Source organism: Entelurus aequoreus, linkage group LG05 (assembly GCF_033978785.1).
Source record: "Entelurus aequoreus isolate RoL-2023_Sb linkage group LG05, RoL_Eaeq_v1.1, whole genome shotgun sequence".
Classification (NCBI taxonomy): domain Eukaryota; kingdom Metazoa; phylum Chordata; class Actinopteri; order Syngnathiformes; family Syngnathidae; genus Entelurus; species Entelurus aequoreus.
This window is the reverse complement of record NC_084735.1, coordinates 44,132,736-44,146,735: the sequence shown is the minus strand read 5'-3', so window position 1 is coordinate 44,146,735 and position 14,000 is coordinate 44,132,736. Positions and strand designations below refer to the sequence as shown.

Below are 14,000 nucleotides of genomic sequence, written 5' to 3'. Positions count from 1 at the left end.
AAAACATCCACATGCTGCATCATGTACTTGACTGCTGCAAGCGAGAGGAAAGAGATGTAAGCAGCACTGTGTGTGTGTGTGTGTGTGTGTGTGTTGGGGGGGTTGCAGACAAAAGGGCTGCAGAACATCTGGATTCTGGTGATAGCTCTGCTCTCACACGTTTCGAGCCAAATTAATCAAACCTGTTGGGCTGTTTTTGTATGAGTGAAGGAGAGTGTGCATCTATTAAGAGTCACTTGACATCCTGGACAGAGTCATCCTGGGATGGAAAGAGTTGGAGTGAAGGTATAAGTCAGCAGGCTGGATGTGGATGTGTGAGTGTAACACCGAAGTACACCTCGTTAGAGGACAGACACATTTTAACATCTGGTCCAGGTTGCAACACAGTAGTGGTTACGACGTCTGCTTCACAGTCAGGAGATCTCGGTTTGAATCTCTATTGCAAAAATTGCCTGTAGTCTGGTCTGTTGGTCGCCCTGACGAGATAATGCATTTTCTTTTTTCTAATATTTTTGGGATATACTGTATCAGTGCAGTCCCAAATAAAGACTGGTCGATCGCGATCAACACGTTGGTGATACCTGCATTAGTGTTTCTCACCTTTTTATATCCAACAATGCACGGACTGTGTGCTCACACGACTCTGTTTACATCAGGGGTCTCCAACCTTTTTTCTTCTGGGAGCTACTTTTACAAAATTAAAATCATTAAAAGATCCTCATTTTTGTAAAGTTTATTTTCATAGCTTATTTCAACCCAAACATAGAATAGGCTTGTTTTGCCAGAACATTAACCAAATGTCAGTATTCACATGTTTCACATTTTAAATAAAAAAAATCAACAACAAAAAAATGAGATAATTGTTAAAAGCACTATATAAATATGATTTCATTCACATTTATTCATGTGCATCATGTATTTCAGCATGTTGTTACGGTACACGACAGACGTAACGCAAATAAAATATGTATTTAATGTCGAAACACAAAGGAATGGTGCAGCAGGGAAGTGCACAGGAAGCATAAGCACAAACCCATGCAGAGGACAGGGCTGGCATATGGCACCCCAGGAACAGGTGTTTCCTGATTACCAATTAGGGACAGGTGAGTAAGCCAGCGCCCAGACAAGAGAAATAGTGGCTAAAGGAGGTAAACAAAAAATGGAAACCAAATTACGAGCGCTGGGCTTATTACACTCAAGACCCGGGGGCCACATCTGGCCTCCCACATCATTGTATGTGGCCCTCAAAAGCCTGCACATAATGTGTGTCAACAAAGTACTTAATCTTTCTTACTCGATGTTTTTGTTCATTACATTTAGACAGAAAACATGTATGTACTGCATGAAATTGCATATATTTCAAACTTTAATATTGGTATGTTATCTGATCATGCAACAAATACATTGTTATACACAATATTGTCTTGTTTTTTGCAAAAATAAAGATACTTAAATATCTGCTCATCGCGCTGACTGAAGATATATATTCACTATTACAAGGCAGCCAGAACTACGATGTGGCGCTGAATGAAAACGAGTTTGACACACCTGGTTTTACAGTCATGACATATGCATTTATTTCTAGTTCAGTTTTTTTATTACTATTGGAGCTACTTTTACAAAAAATTTTGTTATTTTTTTAAGACTGGCAACATTTCAATTGTACTTCAATTAAAAAGCAGATCTCACTGTTTGACTTAAACAGTTATGAAAATACTGAGAGTTTAAGCAAATATTATTCGACCCTTTGATGAGCTATTCAAAATCAACTTGTGAGCTACTGTTTGGAGACCCCCTGTGGTTTACATCAACTGATGCAATCACACCAGACAAGCTTTAACACGCCACTCTGTCATGACTCCGTAGCCTTACGTGTTCTGGTAAACTGCCTTCTGGCTTCTCCTCCCTTTACGTCAGCAGGGAATAAAAGATGGAACAAATGTTCTAAACAACCTGCGTATGCCAGGTACATTTAAAGTGACAGACCACAAGCAGTTATTGTAGCGCACGAACAAACTCCATCTCTGCCTTCAAAATGTTACGGCGCATGCACATATTGTCATTCCCTCCGCTGCTGGAGCAGCAAGAATCTCCGCTGTGAGAGCAGCCGGACACGCCCCCGCACGCCCTGCTCAGTCTGAGCAATCTGCAATCAGCGCACCTGAATCTGATAAGCCTCAGCAGTATAATAGACCAACGCAGCAGACGATCCAGCTCCGGAACATAGTTCTCTATTCACATATTCTCCGTCGCCTTAGAAGTGAGTTGTGCGCCTCACTTCTCTGGATCTCCCTCTGGACCATGACTGCCTCCCTCGATCCTCGACTTCCCTCGCTTTGGACCCGGACCCCAGGACGCCTCTCTCCAGCCCACGGACCTCACGCTTGGATCACGGACCTCTTTCTGCCCAGCCCCTTTGGACTTGTTCGCCTCTACAACCAACACACACTAACAACAAACTCCTGGTAAATACTATCTTGTTAATTCCTGCACATATTCTTGCATGCACACACATAGTAGCATACACACTCCACTCACTCATCAAAAGCTCAATAAACCCTGTTGAGCGAGACATCCTGTGTTGTGCCGTCTCCTTCCCCTTGTTGTACATAACACAAAAACTAAAGATCACAGCCAGTTAGCACTATCTTATATTTGACTGCTTGGCTAAGCTAACTTTAGCAGTATTTTTTGGCATAAAGCCTTTGTGTATTAAAACCGAGGTACTACTGTATATTCTTAGAGTGAAAATGCTACTGTGATCACCCTTGTAAATCTTTAAGACAGTCATTATTATGCAAGTTAATTGGCCAAAATCTGTTAGAAAGCTGTTATTGTTACAGTTATATAAGGTATAGCGGCATGCAGGTGAAGTCGTTTCATTAGGAACAAGGCGGGCAAAAATAGAACATGTAGCAGAAAAAACACTAGTGGCATGTACATGCAGCATGTACAAGCAACAAACAACGCTGGAAGATAAACCTTCCTGGTTGGCAATTAAGGAAGGTGAGGAGAACAGCGGTCACAACAGGGTAAAGTAACCTTTTGATATGCCAACAAAGGACATGAAATGAGGAACATTTGAGCGCAAACAGCAAATGATACCAAACATAGGACGGTAATGACCAAAGTCCAAAACTGTCATGGGATTCATGGCAGTAATTGCTGTTCTGTACAGAATGAACACGTTTAAATTGTACATGTATTAGATTAGACTAATGCAGACAAGCTGGCATTCTCAGCAGTACTTTCAACAAACTAAGAGAAGAAGCACCATGAATGATAATAGACCAGAGGCGGATCTCTTTTTTATACCCCGTGGTGTGTGCCTGTGTTAGTGCGCGTGTGCGTGTGTGTGTGTGTGTGATGAAGTGCCATCACTTATTTCCTGACTTGGCTGCAGGTCGATATGAATTAACATTCTTTACTAAATGAAACCTTCAGGGATTTACAAGCCACTGTCTGAAAAATTCATTAGTTGCCACTCTTGGTTTGATATGGTAATTATTCAACTTGTAATTCATCAAATGATGGTCAAAACATGTAAAATGTCTTCTTAGCATTGTTTTTTCACAGCTTGTTTGTGTGTAGATTTTTTATTTCTGAATCAGCACTTATTGACTTATTTCATGTGCTGCCCACATGTTAACTGCATGTTAGAGTGAGTGTATTGTATAAGCATCGATCCATGCTCCGCATCCACTTTATTGACACAGAAATACATCACGTAAACTGTGGAGACCCACAGTTTATGCAGTATCCAATACAGTATCAGCAATGGCATAGGGAAATGTCCAGGTTTGCTCAAGGTCGCTGTGCATGTCTTTATGCAAACTCCAATTCGAATGCTCATCTTCAGCATACATCATCCATCCATCCATCCATTTTCTACCGCTTGTCCCGTTCGGGGTCGCGGGGGTGATGGAGCCTATCTTAGCTGCATTTATTCTCCTTATCGGACAATATACTGCAGATGAATGTTCTAGAGAGGTGTGGTGCACAGTAGTCTGACTTACCATGAAGGGGCAGAGTTAAGCATGGGTCTACCTTGTACATCTAAACCGATATGGTACCAATTCCTCAGACCTGGAATTGATACCGGTACGCAACAGTATCAGTTTTTGTTAGTTGTGTATGTGTTCATGTGATAATAAATCTTGTAAATGTTGTTATTTAACATTGAACACTTCGCTGAAAATGATAACAGTGCTGTTGTTAGGATCCGCTGCTCGGATCACAGTTTGTTTACTTTTTAGTGTCACGTGTGTTTTCAGCACCTTGTTTTTGTTTCTGTTGCCATGACGGCAGATTGTGCTCACCTGCCTCTGGTTAGCGTTCGGGACGCGCACCTGTTGCCCTGAGCGCTAATCAGAGGGCCTATTTAGTCTTTGCCCGGGCCTCACTCGGCCTGGCTTGCTAATTTGCTTATATGCAACAAGTAACGACAACTTCGATTCCCGCTAGCTTACACGCTATGCCTTTTTTGCTTACTAGCTTCCACGCTAGTTCCTTTGTTTTTTGTATTCCGTGCTATGAGCACGTTTTTGTTTTTCCTGTCTGATTTATTTGCTTAAATAAATCATTTTCCTACCTGCACGCTGTGTCCGAAGCCGTCTGCATCCCTGAGAGAACACCGCGCACCACGATGCGACCCAGTCGTTACAGCTGTCCAGTTGTCATATTTGGTTTTATTACACTTCCGAGTCTCATTTGCAAGTATGCATTCGTTTCAGTTTGTGTTGCCATAGTCAGGAAGTAGTCTTTGCTATTAAGCTGAATGTCCCAGTCATGTCTTTTGTTGAGCACCTACAAAGTGTTCATATCGTAATACTGTACTTGCAGTATACCACACCAGCTGTTCGATTGTAATGAGCATCTTAGTTGTTTTTCCGAATAACACATTTGGAGGTTTTTGAAATCATAATGTATATGGTATATCCAATGTAAATTAGCTTTAGCTAATTTTGTAATTTGAAAAGTGGAGCCTTTCTTTCGAGCGCTTTCTATCAGGCCAGCTTGCTTTGTTGGCATGGACAATTGCAACATAACCTTGAGGCAGTTCGCTATGAATACGCCTGTTTGCCTGCCAAGTGCACGTGCAAAATTCTGCAACCGGACGTGATGTCACATGCTACAAAGGTATCGAAATATGAAACAGTTTGATTTTAGGTGAATCATACCCGATAGTACGGATGGAATTCGGTCCATCCTTAGGTGGGGGCATACTGTACGTCAGCTGGCGCTTGACAGTGAGGCACAGCCAAGGTATTAACACAAAACTGGAATGCTTTCCAATTGGCAAAGGCTTAATTAAGAAAAAATTAAGGAGACACAAGCATGATTAATTTATCAAAATAGAGAAACGAGGGGTACGTGCACATCTTCATCTTCCCTCTTTCAGCCATTCGCTCTGAAGAGAATGTGTGAATTTTTCATTTAGCGGACAAAGAGATAAATCAACATGATGAATCTCCTCGCTCACCTTAATTGTATTGCACACAGCTGATAATCAAACAGTAACACCACTGAATGCTTCTGTTGAACTGGGATGCACTAAAAGTCTTATCAAAGCCATAAAGGTTCTTCAGGGCAGAGTGATGAGTTGCTATGGCAAAGGGCTGACCTGGTAGTGAACCTCTCATTAGTGACATCATTAGCTGTGGTTTAAATCACACCTGTGGGACAGGATTGTGGATTTGCCTAAATCACCAAAGTGCTTCAATTTCCGTCTCCTCTTTAAACAGGATGTTCCCGAGCTGGCTACAGGTTAATGTGGGCCTTCCTTCTCTACTGCCACCATATTGCCTGCCGTCGTCTGTCCCTGCTGAACCGGCCTAATCTGTGATTATGTGTCAAGCAGGACGCCATTGATTCCAGATTAGTTTATTCATCTCCCTCGTGTGGCTTCCGCTGCAGGGGATTGATGGTGCAATATATCTAAAGGGAAGCAGAGCTCAGATCATTCCTGTTTGGATTTATGTTGTTTTATTTTTGCGCCTTCATGTCGTGACTCCTGTGTTTGACACACAGTTGAAGTAAACATTTAATGAGGCTATTAATTTTCATTTTAATTAGGCCTCACAGATGGACAGGAGCTAAATAGTGCGAACATGTGTGTCAAGTATAGGGATGTGTCTTGGGCCCTGTTTACACCGCACACCAAATCTGATGTTTTGCCCTCAAGTGACAAGTTGCCAGTCTAAACGCTCCAAAGAGCTTCAAATCTGATCTTTTGGCATCAGATTCAGGCCACATCAGGAGGTAGTTCTGAATCCGATTGGAATCTGATCTTTTCAAATGTGACTGCAGTCTAAACTCGATGTCAGCTTTACGTCATTCGTGTGTAATGAAAGACGCATTTGCCAGTGGAAATGGATATTTCATCACAACATCCGGCTTTAGTTTTTATTTACGACGACCGAATTATCGGTGCATCACTTGTCAATAGTGCGCAAATAATAAGTTATATGTAATATACGAATATATATTTTGATTCCAAAGAAATAGCGATTGTTGAAAGACTGGAATTGACGCTGTGGCGCATTTGCTTACATGTCTCCTCTACTTAACAGCCATAAAAAGATTATAACCCTCCAAAATATATTACACTATATACATCCATTCATACATTTTTTACTTTAATTTACTTTCACGTAAAAACCCACTCATTTTTAAGGTGTTGCGACTTTTATTTTATTTTGTATTAGTAGCGACGTCCTCCCGGTCAACTTCCTTTGTTTTCACTTTATCGAAGTGTGCATGCAAGTGACGTCGAGGCCCCATTGGGGCCTGTGCATGTTTACACTGGAGTAGTTGTGTACAGGGGGAGTAGACGGCACAGACAACAAGGGCGTAGTATAGTTCTATGATTTATTACATACATACTATATATATAATAACAAAACAATGATATAATAAACTAGAGAATGGAGTATGTGAACTAATCCAAAAGTGTGTGGTGTGTGACTATGTGTGGTGATTAACTGTTGAGTGCTACCGGTAGTGTTGAGTGAGAAGCGGAGGATCAAGCGGGACTAGACAAGCTCGCAGGTCCATGAGACAGGCAAGAAGTCGGGCTATAGCGGGGCGTAGCAGGTCCGTGTCCAAGCGGGAGTTCGAGATTCAAGAGGCAGTCAGGGAAGCAGAGGGAACAAAGAAGGACGAGACACACATCTCGTCAACGCGGGAACGGAGGTCTGCTGTTGGAGCAACAATGAGGACACGAGACAATCAATAAGACGGGGGAGAAAACAGAGAGAGAGCAGGATTTCATATAGCGTGGAATACGGCTTACTGTACAGGACAGGTAGCTAGCTACGTTCTGGCGCGGGATAGCAGGTAGTGCAGGCTTATGAAGGCGGTCCTCTGATTAGCGACATGTGCGTTGAGTGCTGATGGAAAGCAGCTGCTTGCTGCCGCCGGAGTGACGCGTGCATGAGATGAGCGGCCCGAGGTGCGCTCATTGAAGAATGCGCAGCGGCATGCGCTTGCGCCGTGACAGGAGTCTGATTAAAATCACATTTTACTTGCAGTGTAAACAGTCAGCTGGAAATAATCAGATCGAAAAAAAATCTGATTTAGGCCACTTTGGCCTGAAGTGTACCGTGCAAGGCCGGACCGTCGCACGTTGATGACGATGGCACCAGACAACAATGAAAGCTTAAGCAAGGCAGAGTAAACACTAGAGGATGGAAACTCCATGTCCCCTCAACTCAGACATGAAAGGATTCAACCTTAGTGGCCCCAGCACGCAGGAAGGAGAGAAAGACCGCGCTCAACGACTTCTCCGTTATGCTACTATACGTCATGTTACAGCTACCGTCTTTTGTGTACACTTGTGGCTAATAGACTTGTGATGCCAATTAATATACAAAATATAATTTCTTTAAAAATTACATGGGTGCTGCTTATATTTAGTTTTGCTGTATAGTCTGGAAATAGCAGTATACCTCTCATATTGCAGCAACCATTTTATTACAGCATATCTTTTGAAGGTATTTTACTATTCCTGGAAATAAACTATAAGGGGACTGCACTTTTTAGAAATGTTGCCTATCGTTCACAATACGTATGAGAGACAAGCAGACTTTTTTTGTTTTTTTCAATCTAACCTATAAAATTGGTTCATTCTTGGTGGCTCGCAATGCAGCTAATGGGATCAATCAATCCTACCACTAAATCACTTTAAAAATGCATTAAAAAAAACATCAACAATACTTCATTTACATTCCGTAACCTGTATAATAACCAAACTTTAGCAACATTTGTTATTGTAAGAGCTAACACTGAGGAACTATTTTTCTAGCATGGTAACACATCAGCATGCTGCGGTGGTAGCTGTAAAAGATAACTACGGAAAAAGATAAGCTAGGTTCTACAAAAACACAAAATGCGTTTGAGTTTGTAATGCACAACACCGCGATAGGACAATAACCTCTAGTGACTGAAAAACATGAACAATCATAATACAGTATCTGTAAAGTACTTGCCGACATTACATGTTTTGTTTATACAAAGCAAGCTCGACAGCATATGCATTGTAGTTGAAGTAACAGGCATGACGTGCTGCGTGTATCATGCTCAATATATATAGTGTCTTAGTCAAGGGACAGTTGTTCGTTTGGTCCAGCTGGCCGGGGAAGTTTTTTTTTGGTAGTGGTAGCAACATGGTCTATGGCTGCATGAGTACTGCCAGCGCTAGGAAGCTGCGGTTCATTGAGGAAAACATGAATTGATGGGTATGATGGAAAACTAGACCTGAGCATTTGTTTACATGCTATGAACAAATGCATTCATTCTTCATGAGGCTGATGAACCAAATCAGGACATTTGGCAGCTTTTGGATAGCAATCGCATGATTGTGTTCTCTCCTCTCCAAAATCAGCAGCTCACTGTCCCATTGTCTTGATTGTGGGTGTTATTATGGGTTTTGTTGTGTTAATAAGGTGAGGTGGATCTCATTTGGGATGTCATACTGACAGCTCATTACGCAGGTCTTCCAAATGTCTGAGGCCATTTCCACACAAACACAGATATTTAATAAAGGCATACTTATCTCTGCGTTGAGGCCTCTTGTCCACACGCAGACGCATACTTTTGTCTTTAAAAACGCAGACTTTTACAAACGCTGGCCAAAGTGTAGAGCTCCCAAACTCTCCACTTAGCGTATGCGTGTGCACGGCACAAACAGAGACCAGTGATGACGTCACGGTCATTTCCAAGCTCAACAACACTGCCTGGCTGCCTTTAAACACATTATAAGAGGACTTACTGAATGTTTGAACGTAAACATGCTGCTATTTTCACTCTACATGGATTTTTTTCAGGCTTCTGATTGGACAAAATGTGCATGACAGCAGGTGTATGTATTTGTGTGTGTACAGAGACACTTTTGAAACTACACTTGTGTGGATGGAGATTGTTTTAACCCCAAATATGCGTTTTTGAATCTGTCTGTGTTCGTGTGGACACGGCCTTAGTTGGCAAAAACATGCTCAAGTGGGAACTCATGGCTGACAGGGATCACTCAACACTTTCCACCAGCACGCAGTCTGCTGAGGTCAATTAATTATTCAGATAAAGCATTGGTGTCCAAACTACGGCCTGCAGGCCAAGTGTGGCAAGCTGGCGTCTTCAGTTTGACCTGATCTGGCCAGCAGAGTGCCAACAGCTTCATTTTGAAATTTTGACTGTCTAATTGCTGCAAACTTTCCGCCATTTTGTGGACAACATTATTAAAGCAGGTCGACGACCATGAATTTTACGTTAAAATGAACACAGAGTAGCATTTACTTATATGACCCAATCCAAACAACCTTACCCAATCATGGCACAACACAAAATGTCAACACACATTGTCACATAACACAATCTGCTCACAAAGCTTTGTGGATATTATAACAAATGTAAAACCACTATACATAATTCAAAATTATACTCCTTTACAGCCACTACAATGCATGATGGGAAAAATGCAAAACACTCTCTGCACTTATCCATGTTTGGGGCATTTTATCTGGTTGTGGGGCTGGCCCCACTATTTGAGAAGGACTTGTTCATAGATAGTTAGATAGATAGTACTTCCATTCCTTCAGGAGAGTTCCCTCAGGAAAATTAACATTCCAGCAGCAGTGTACAGAGTTGAGATCGAAATGACAAAATGACAACATATTTAGCAAATAAATGTCTACATTTGTCAAAATTAGAAGTTACACTTTGTAAAAAAAAAAATGGCTTAATGAAACGATTTGACACCAATTTGTAGTCATGGCTGACAACTTACGTACGCTTCAGGAATGAAATGATTTAAAAACAGATGCTATGGTGTTTGCTGTATTCCTGTTCCATATTGTGGGTTAAATCATTTTTTTTACATAAAAATGAATACATATTAGTGGGTCATATACAGTTGCTGACATGGTTTGACCCGGAAGAGGGCGGGTTATATTGCTTGTTGCTCTAGCTCTTGGGCAGCTGTCTAACTGGGACATTTAGCCGTTTTAAGACTTGAGGCAAAACTTTAAAAAAAATCATCCTTGTAATTATTTCAGTCCCATCTGTTTATCTTTCATTTTTTCCTAGTAGTCCCAACAGGAATAACTAAGAGTTGTGTTCAAGGACAATGACTCCCTTTTGCAACATTTTATGCCACACTCTAACAGCTCTGCAAAAATGATTGTAACTTCAGACCAACTGTCGCTCTTTTCCTTGTGGCGATATCCTATGCAAGATCCCGCCATAGTCAAAGAAACATAGCTTCAGGCTTTATAACTCTTAAAGCTTGTTTAAAAATGTATTGCCGTTTTTTTTTGTTGCATACAATGCATTGTATTTTGCAGTGAGTAAATGCATTAGCAGAGCATCTCAAGTGTGCAGTTTAACTAAGGTGCAAGTCTGCAATTTTCTGAGATGCACAATATGTGGTCAGGGATGAAGATCATTGAGTACAATCAAACCTCTAAGGTCCAACATGATCTGGTCTTCCAAATAATTCAGATTAGATTTTCTTTTCTTTTTTAGCAATTTTTAACCTTATGGAAATAGGAAACGTGTCACCATCAGAACACCTTTAATTAACTGTACAGACATTTTTAAGTAAATTCTAACATTTGGTTGGATACGTTTTGAAAATATGTTAACGTCAATCATGTAAAAAAAATCAAATACAAATGTGTAATGTATGTTTTTTTTTGTTACAATGTGCGTGTAATTTGTGCCATTCTTATATCATACGTTAACCAGAAAAACAACAAAACACAATACAACCTTTCTAACAAGTAGAGACTACGACTGAAAAAGTCATGTAATATTTTAAAGTTTGTAAAGCATGTCCGAAACAATTAAGATAATGACCATATTGAATGTTATCATGGTAAAATTTATAATAATGGGACGGCGTGGCGAAGTTGGTAGAGTGGCTGTGCCAGCAATCGGCGTGTTGCTGGTTACTGGGGTTCAATTCCCACCTTCTACCTTCCTAGTCACGTCCGTTGTGTCCTTGGGCAAGACACTTCACCCTTGCTCCTGATGGCTGCTGGTTAGCGCCTTGCATGGCACCTCCCTCCATCAGTGTGTGAATGAATGGGTGAATGTGGAAATACTGTCAAAGCGCTTTGAGTACATTGAAGGTGGAAAAGCGCTATACAAGTATAACCCATTTATCATTTATCATTTATTAATAATCATATTTGTGAGTGATCATCTCTCGTACACATGGTGATGCTATAGTTTTTATGATTTTGAAAGTGTTTTGTGCAACTTTATAGGTATGTTTTGATCTGAATTGTGACATAAAGACCCCGTTTATACTAAGCCGGATAAGGTTATCCAGGTTAAATTACACCTAACCTTATCCGTGTCCACACACAACAACAATGCCACCGTTTAAGACCCCCACCTCTCTCCGTCCGCCGGCGCAACACGACCTAGTACGCATGCGCGCCCATCTACTCCACGCTCTCCAGTAGATAACTTCACTTCACTGTGAAGTTATTTAAAAGAGCTATATTGTAAATAGTTTGCTGTGCATTTTACATTTGTTTGCTGTGTTTTGTGTGCAAGTTTTTAAATTAAAATGTATCTCCTATGAACAATATCCAGTGTTGTGGTATTTCAATTAACTAGAATCCAGTGTGCTGTGGGGCCCTATTCTAGTGAATCACACCTGAGCCATCATAAATTAATCAAATCTTTATTAGACATGAGAAAGTAGACAATGCGATAAACAGTTTGGGACACGAGGGGATGGTTCCATCTTTCAGCTACGCGCTAATGGCGGAGTTAGCGAAGATGTGGGCATCATGCACACTGCCTGGCCATTTCACAGTCACATCCATCCATCCATCAATTTTCTACCGCTTGTCTCTTTTGGGGTCGCGGGGGGTGCTGGAGCCTATCTCAGCTGCATTTAGGCGGAAGGCGGGGAACACCCTGGACAAGTCGCCACCTCATCGCAGACAGTCACATCCATAAAGCAATATTTGTAGTCACATACTGGCTGTATCACATCCACAGGAGGAAGGGACAAAGTTTTTCGGTAAATTGACTCACAGCTGACCCGGACATTTGAAAGTTCTCTTGCCGTCTGAGAAGTGTTGTATCCAAAATAGCTGCAATCGCCCGTTGCCTTCTCTTAAGGTATTGATTTGCGATTTCCAAAAGCGCCTGTACATGTAGAAGAAGGAGAAACACGGACATGTCTGCATGATTCTGCCTCCATCTTTGTTATGTTATGACTTTCTGGCGTCACCTCCTGTGTGGGCGTGGTCTTTCTGGCAACACTTCCTGTGTGGGCGTGGTCTTTCTGGCGTCACTTCCTCTCCGAACTCACTTTGTAAACGATCAATGAGTCCATGCAAAGCTAAGTGCCGGAGATTCAAGAAATACACGGCTGACTTACCCGTGTAAAAATTTGTCCGAGGAGGGGGACCTTAAACGATGATTTAGTGTGGCTGAAACGGGGCTTAGGCTAAATAATTATTTGTTTAAGGGGTTAAACGACATAGTGTAGACATGGCCTAAGATATCCATCCATCCATCCATTTTCTACCGCTTGTCCCTTTCGGGGTCGCGGAGCCTATCTCAGCTGCATTCGGGCGGTAGGCGGGGTACACCCTGGACATCAAATGTGTAAATGGACAATAAAAAAAAAAGAAGTAATTTAGCAAAGTGTCCTGCACATTTATTCCATATTTAATACATGTGATTTAAACGATTATTATGAACCAGTGTTTTTTAAATAGTGTCAGGGGGTTTGCGAAGAGCAGGGGAGCTAGGTAGCAGCAGTGTTCAATTTAATCAACAGGCTCCCTGTGCTACCCAGTAGAAGTAGTAAGTACACAGAAACACAAGTGACCTAACAGCTGCAAAGAGATGGAGAAGCTTGTGAAATGACGGAATGCAAAGAAAAAAGGAGGCGTCGTCACCAGCATAAGTAAAGAACTTACATGTAAATAAATAAATCATATATTCAATTATTTATTATCAAGTTCTCAATAGTAAATGAATGTAAGGGGGTCGTGACAGAAAATTATTGCGAAGCATTGCTTTACACTAACGTGTACACTGAAAAAATATAGCATATTTTTTTACATGTTTGTGTTACTCCTTATCCCAACTATACTTTAAGGCTATTTTCTTAAAAAAAAGAAAACCACAATTTAGGTAAATTTCACATTTTACTGGTGTCCCTGGGTTTCCACTCAGTCCTGTTACCCTAACACATTAGGGTAACAGGTTAAATGGTCCACAGGAAGTTTCATCATTCAGATCTTCTGCAGGCCAATGTGAAAGCCGTAAGTGAATTCACTCATTAATTTTTCTGTATATTAGTTAATATTTCAACTATGACTAGAGTGGGTAAAAATCTCAAGAGTGGCTCAGTCCTGCTACTTAAATTATTGTTTTAATCTGTATGTGTTTTTTTCTAAAATGACATCATTGTTTAATTGCTGTAATGTGCTTAGTGTCAGCGTTTAGTGTCAACTAGCGATGTCCCGATG

At 41.1% G+C, this 14,000-nt stretch overlaps 1 protein-coding gene across 2 annotated transcripts in view; it reads left to right on the top strand.

Annotated features, from left to right (window-relative positions):
- The window catches only part of LOC133650661 (LHFPL tetraspan subfamily member 7 protein), a 246,294-nt gene that overhangs the window by 117,423 nt on the left and 114,871 nt on the right, over window positions 1-14,000 (top strand). The window lies entirely within an intron of this gene.